Raw genomic sequence first — 7,764 nt, forward strand, 5'->3', positions numbered from 1 at the left:
CATATAAGCACGTTGGCGGAAACCGACCAACTGCACCGCTCCAGAAGGGGTGCATGTAGACTCGCAAATGAAATGTACAAAACATATACGTGTTTATTATTCTGCAGATTATTTTGTGCAGTTACTTAGGGATTGCTTAGCCAGGCGTTATCTTTGTGCCCCGCAAATTCAATACTGAGCATTAGTTCCAAGATGGCGCAACCTGTTGACAATGCGTTCAGAGACACCAGTACTACAAAAGATATACGGCAACGTGAACATTTAAACATGGTTAGTATTATCTTCACACAAGTTTGCACATAAAGTTATAAGCATATTTTGCTTAACCCCTAGTCACCTCAGTGATTATTATTATTATTATTATTATTCAAGTTACTCACAGGCTCCTTTACATTGGAGCATTGAGTGAGTGGGGCAGTACATAGAAGTTAGAGAACAGCGCAAAAAAAAACACAAAATAAAAAAAAGACAGAAGAAAAACTTTATACAATAGTTAGCAATAGTTAGCAATAGTTACTTCATCTGTTTCTTCAATTCTCTAACTTTACCCCATTTGCCCTGCTCAACTGCTGCGCTCTGATAAGCAGTGCTCTAAGTTACCGCAGTACGAATACTGCCACTAATTAACCGTAAGTGCAAACTTTTTACAGCATATGCATGTCTGGCGCCTGAAAACGCTGATAACGTGGATTTTAAACAGTCCAGAAGCGAGCCCCTTCATGTTTCCGACTTAAAAGCGACATTTTTGACAGCCTGTAACAGGGAATTTAAAAAGAGGCTTCAACTACTGGCAAACATGGCAAGATCCGTTAATGACGCAGATATTTGGTATAATGGAATAGTTGTGACAGGGAAGCCAGAGGAAAACAGTTGGAGCAATAGTGTAAGCGATGACAATGGCGCGAAAGTACACTGACATCAGCACACTGCTGATCCTTTCTCAGTGTAGCCATTTCTTCAGAGGCAACGACAACAACATACACTACATGAAGAGTCTGAAATAAGGCACTAGTAGCTATGCTAATAACTTCGTAACTGAAGAAAAATTCGTCCTGGTACGAGGACCCGGGACCACCACCTGTCCAGGGAAGCCGCTTTACCAGCTAAGCGATGCCATCCGCTGTGGCAGTGCATCTGTGCTAAATGTGCGTGTGCGAACGTGCACACATGTTGACTGCTTGAGGATGATATGCATACAAAGCCCAGAACATAAACAGACTCGCGCATGCATTACGCACCACTGAGCATGCGCAACACAAACCGAGGAGTCCAAAGGCTTCTCTTATGGAAGAGTGCGAAACAAAATGAACATCGGGCCCCATTTGGCCCACCATGAAAATTATACGAGTCAGGATGAAGAGGAGAAAAAGGGTGAGGGGTGCAGTTAGGTGACCGCATATTTCGAGCTCTTTCCTTCTCTGGGCATCAGCGAAAAAAAAAAACCCAGTGGCCGCCCGCTGGCCAGTACCTCGCGCACGCCAAGCACCTTGCGGGACCTTCTTTACCATGTCGGGCGCTGCCGTCAGTGCGCTCAGCGACCCGTGTAGGCAGGCGGGGGCTCTACGCCAGTCGGCGTCCTCGCGAAGAGCCCACGGACCGCACGCAAGCGCCAGCCGCAAGCCACAAGGACGTGCTCCAGAAGACAGGCCAGTGGAACTGCGCGCGATGGCGACTGCCCAGAATGGGCGCCACGCCACTGGCGGCGAGAACCCTTCGCCGCCCCGCGAGCGCGCGCGCGCTATCGCCGGCATGTCGAGGCCGGCGCAAGGTCGCGGCGCGTTCTGCGTGGTCTCCGGACCGCGGCTCCCGCTGGCCGGCGTGCAGCGGACACCGCCTCCCTCTCGCGCGAGATAACGACGAGAAGTGAGCGAGTCACGGAAGGCCGCAGCGCGCGAGCATGTAAATCACGGCGCAGGTTGTCCCGCTTCTTGGCGCGTGGGCTCCGCAGGCCCGCGTTCCTGTATACTGCGCTCGATTTGCCGGAACAACGATGCCCTGTCGCCGCCGTCGTGTGGCGCCGCACATTGAGAAGCCGGGCAGGTGCAAGAAGAAAAATTGGGCGTGTCTGGCCTCGGGAAGTACACTTGTCAGATCTGGAAAGGAGGCGTCGGTAGTCACGTCGTTTCTCGTCGTGCCTCCCTGTGAATCAAGCAAGAGGACAGTTACAGCACAAGGCTTTTCTCATTTACACCTAAACGAGAACGTACGCGTGGAACCCACACTCGCGCGGAGTACGCCAGCTGGCTCGGCTAAGGAATTTCGGCCAGGAATGTTCTCGCAGGCCACCCACAGCACTGACAAATAGTGAGCGTAGTGAGGGAATAGCATTATAGGGCATTGTGAAACGGGAGCACTTCGAAAATAATGAGAATGTTTCAAAATGCCAGCCAGGCAGGGAAGCAGCGATATGCATAACGACACACATGGCAACAATTGAGCAGATTTACAAACATACAAGTTTGAGTAGATAATATTTAGCAAAATCTACTCATTCTCATACCACCTTACAATGCGTGTACAAAACTGTCGTCGTGACTGAAGTGTGCCTGAGTACGTTTCGAATACTGGATGTTATACATGGACCGATAATCGAAACAAGGACCGACAATTTTTCTTTAACGACGACATTTTTTTTTCTCCAATGGCATGCTCTTCGTTCAAATTGCATCAGACCTCACGACGGTTGTTACAGAAGTGCCATAAAAAATTGATAAAGCGTCATAAAAATTAATAACATCTTTTTATGAGTGTACACACTGAGTTTATGTATCCGGCGTTGGAAACAGTGATAGGCGAGTGCGATGACGTCCGGACAGCAGCAAAATATAGGAAACTATAATAAATGCTTCTCCATCTGCAAGAAACTAGTCTTTAGTTGAACAATGCGATCGTATAGCCTAGGTACCTGCCTTCAGGATTGTTGAATTGATCATCATCATCATCATCATCATCATCATCAGCAGCAGCAGCAGCAGCAGCAGCAGCAGCAGCAGCAGCAGCAGCAGCAGCAGCAGCAGCAGCAGCAGCTGCCTGACTACGCCCACTGCAGGACAAAGGCATCTCCCATATCTCTCTAGTTAACCGTGTCCTGCGCAGCGAGGTGTAGCGATGGCGTAGAGTTAGAGAATCCGCCTCGGGTGCAAGGGGACCATGGTTAAAATCCCGATGCCGCACAATTCTCCACCGGATAACGAAAATCCACGTGTCTATGAAATTATACAACCACGCCTGGGGTGCGGCCTGGTCTCGGTGACCACAGCCAACAAAGCAATCCACCAGAAAAGAATTGGGCCAACCTCTTGAAGTGCTCACCCAGAGCCTCCGATATGAATACACCAGTTAACCCTCAGATCTCAGTCCCCAGCGGCTGCAGAGCAACTGACCAAGGCGGTGGTCAGACCTGTGACCCAGCGCAACGTGCTAAGAATCTCTGGCACCAAACAGGCCACATTTGGAAACTGAACGTGGCAACGTTTAACTCTAGACCTTATTCAGTGAGGCTAGTCTAGCAGCGCTGTTCGAGGAGATTGCGGGTATTAAATGGGATGTCTTAAGGCTTAGTGATGTTTGAAGGGCAGCTGAGGCTTATAGAGTGCTTAAAGGTGGACACGCACTATACTATCGTGGATTAGCAGACAGACGAGAACTAGGTGTGGGATTCCTCATTAATAAGGATATAGCTGGCAACATAGAGAAATACTGTAGTATTAACGGGAGGTTGATAGCTGTCGTAATTAGGCTTAATAAGAGGAACATACTGAATGTGGTGCAGGCCTAGGCTTCTACATCCAGCCGTGATGATAAGATCGCCGAAGGCTTCTATAAAGGCGTATAATCGGCAATGTGCAAAGTAAGAACAGTACACTGTACTGATAGGCGATATCAATGACAAGGTAGGCAAGAAGCAGGCTCGAGACCAGAGAGTGGGGGACTATGGGATAGGCTTTGGATATAGCAGGGAAGGGGTAGTAGTGGATTTCGGACAGAAAAATAATTTACGGATCATAGATATCTTTTTCCGCAAACGGGAGAACAGGAACGTGGACATGGAAGAGCCCCAATAGTGAAACAAAAGTTAGACTTCATACTGTGCGCCCACACTGGTATCGTACAAGATGTGGAGTTACTCGGACAGGTGCAATGTATCGACCATAGGATGGTAAGGTCTCGAATTAGTCTAAACATGAAGAGGGAACGGAAGAAACCAATCAGGAAGACGGCCATCAACGAGTAAGAGGGAAAGTAGAGTAATTGAGGATCTGGCTACAGAACAAATATTCAGCTTTAACCGAGGACAACGATATTAATGCTCAAGGAATGAACGATAGTCTCACAGCGATCATTACGGAGTGCGCAGTAGAATTAGGCGGTAGGATGGTTATACAGGATACCGGCAAGCTCTCTCAGGAGACGAAATATCTGATTAAGAAGCGCCAGAGCATGAACGCCTCTAACCCCGCAAACAGAATAGAACTGGCCGAACTATCAAACCTAATTAATAAGCGCAAGGTAACTGACATAAGGAAGTACAATATGGAGAAAATCGAGCATGCTCTAAGCAACGGAGGGAGCCTAAAACGGTCAAGAGGAAAATAGGCATAAGCACAAAACAGATGTATGTGTTTAAAGACAAGGAGGGCAATTTCATTACCAATATGGATAAGATAGTTAAAGTCGCCGAAGAGTTCTACACAGATCTGTACAGTAATCGGCAAAATAACACAAAGATATTCAAAGCAGGGAGTTGTGGCAAAGGCGAGGCGAAAACTGCGGCCGGACATACAGCACGAGCAATAGACTCAGAGAAGGATTCCGTTGCACCACACACGTCTCTAGCCCACTGTTAGATAATAAGGTGCACTACAGAGTATCACGCATCATCACATACCGTCACGCAATAATACACCAGGCGCGCGCCACACGTTACTGCGCGGCCCCATCTGTCTGTCTGTTACCGCCAGGAAGAAAGAAAGTGCACAGGCCTGCTCACTGGCTCAAGCCGTGCCACAATCGCTACCTCGTGCAGATAGAAGGAGAGTTGAAAGAGGGGATAGAAAGACAGGATAGTAAAGACGCGCTAAAGACAAGGCCGATCCCGGAGGTAGTGCAATACCGGGCCAACCGGGGGCGGGAGTGAAGCATCCTTTAAACTCTCCGCCACATTTCCAAAAATAAGTCCAACTTGGACCCGTAACAGATACTGCACTGGTCCGGACAATCGGGGACATGTTCCACTGAGCAACATATCATAGTGTGACACGCTAATGATGTGCATGGAGTACAGTGCACAGCAACGTACAGCGCTATAAATTAAAAGGGCTATGGGGGTAACGTTTAACATGTCCACGGCCCTTTATTTCTTTATTTTTTCTATGTATTTACAAAGTTCGCGGACAGCAACGTTTACATTTTTACGTAGTTACTTTCTGTATGATAGTTCTCAGGTACTTGATACGACAGGTGCCACTGCACGACGACACTTAAACCATGCACTGCGCAACACTACCTGATGAAAGTCAAAGACACTGAAGTGTCTTTATACGTTACGGTGTCAGACTTCAGTGACTTAAGGGACGGCGTCACACTTAAGGACGCTATATTGTTAGGAGAATGGGTGTGGTAGTATTAAGGAGACGAGATGGGGCTACCAAAAGCCATCCTGGGGTCACGAAGCTGCTGCGCTGATCTCTAAATGTAATTTAGTCCTTTCAATAAACGTAAAAATAACGTTCTCATGAGCAAATATTAAAGGAGAGGGTTGACAGCCTCTTCGTTTCTCTGCACTTACTCCTTCCTGCAAAGCGACCTGTCATGAAGGGGATATTCTAGACTGGGACGCCTCGTTAAGACAATCCTTTGGAAAGCCGTTCATATCATAAATAGGCGTATAAATGCATCAAACTAGGCGCAGTTTCGTCTCTTTTCCACTGCTCCTACACGCCGGCTTTGAAAGAAAAATCACTGCAGAAAATTAATCCCTTAGATAATATATTTGTAAAATCAGCGCTGTGAATCAAAGGACGCAAGTGAATGCAGGAGGGAGTGATAAGTTCGAACGCAGATAACGCAGTGATGGGACCACAAAAGCACATTCGAGACATGCTGGAGTCAACAACGCGCTGCTACTCGGATGCGTGTGAGATATGAAGCCCCAGGACGGAGCACTAAGCATTGTTTTAACTCTAATTCGTTCAAGGGCTCGAGGACACTTCATTCTGCCCAGGTTTGTTATAATTCGTCGAAAACTATATATTTTCGCGAATTTTTGAAGGCGAAGTACTCTCGACGCTTACGAATCAATCAACGTGAGTTACGGACGCTTCCATTTTGCACATCGAGGAGAGAATTAATATGAGAAATATGGCTCCATTGCAGTCTGCCTCTGCGAATATACGAATAGGGCATTATTTTCATACTGCGGCTAAGCTAGCAATTTTAACGCAATAATGGCAACCAGTCTACTCTTGAGCTAGAACTTCTTACAGACAGGGGCCTCCCATTAGGTTGTGTACTACCGCCCTAAGCTTGACCTGGACCTACATGTCATGCTTCAGACGGATAAAGAAAAGGTCTGAAGTTGAACATGGTGATATTAAAAAGCTGGAGCTCAGTAGCACTTGAGTTCAGACTGCTGCTGAAACAAAAGAGCGTTCAGTGTGCTTTTGCAAAATATGCGAACGCCTCTGCCAGAGGCCGCAATAAAAAAAAAAGATACTGAGAGCACACGATTTAAGGTAAAGCCTCTGTCAAAAATATACAGCACCTCGTGTCAACGTTCCAAGTCTCGACGGTGAGAGCATCCCCTGCTTGAGTCTCACAACACGGTTAAGAAGCAAACCCATTGGGCTGTATATTTTTGACAAAGGCGTCAAGAGTTGGTGTGCTGGAAAACGTTTCACAGATGGGAAGCTCAAGGAGCGGCTCTGGAGCTCGCATGTTTGGACCGCCCTCAGTAACATTCATGCTTCTCCGCGGCTCGTTCATACCACCCATGTAACTGCTCTCGCATTGTTGCGATTAATTTCTTGGTGGTGTACAGTCTGAGACACGCATTTTTTTTTTCTTTTCCTCTGCGAGTTAGTACAAAGGTGCGGATTGAGTTCCTAATCTGAGTCGCTCAGTTTCAGTGCACTAGCACAGGGAGGTCACCATTAGCAGTGTAAACCAACCAAGACACTATGAGGCATGCGCACTAGTATCCTGGATATCCGATAACAAATGTGCCTTCACCACCATCTGTTTTCAAGCATATCGTCCGATTAATTTTACTGCCACTTAGGCAATGCTGCACGCTTTTTTCTGAGCGCAGAAAGATAGCCAAAACAGTAATCACACAATAAAGAACTTAAAAATTGGTAACAATAGGGCTTCTTTAAAATTCCTTACTCAAAAAAAAGTTGAAATAGAAACAAATGTACAGGGAATAGAGTAGGGCGTGAATAGAGCTGGACGTACACGGTGTAAGATATAATAGGTACGGACACATTTAACGCAAAAGTCAGCGACTTTTAAAGACTGCTAAAGGTTTCAGACTTTTAAAGCTGTAATAGCGAACAATTGAGCTTGTCCAGTAAGCTGCTACAGTCAACTATATTTTGTAGAAAGAAAAAGCTTTAAACGTTTTCCTGTGTGAAAACAATGGCTATAATGTGTCAAATGTGTTTGTGGCGAGTGTTAGGGGTGAAACACGGTTTTACGTAAGTCGAAGGAGGGATTTATAATTTTCCAAGAATGAGCGAACGTAGAAGTTCGCGATTTTTGTCG

At 46.7% G+C, this 7,764-nt stretch overlaps 1 pseudogene; it reads right to left on the bottom strand.

Annotated features, from left to right (window-relative positions):
* Positions 1-5,079: 5,079 nt before the first annotated feature.
* On the bottom strand, positions 5,080-5,228 carry LOC144116696 (U2 spliceosomal RNA; annotated as a pseudogene).
* Positions 5,229-7,764: the final 2,536 nt, after the last annotated feature.

This window comes from Amblyomma americanum, chromosome 1 (assembly GCF_052857255.1).
Source record: "Amblyomma americanum isolate KBUSLIRL-KWMA chromosome 1, ASM5285725v1, whole genome shotgun sequence".
Classification (NCBI taxonomy): Eukaryota; Metazoa; Arthropoda; class Arachnida; order Ixodida; family Ixodidae; genus Amblyomma; species Amblyomma americanum.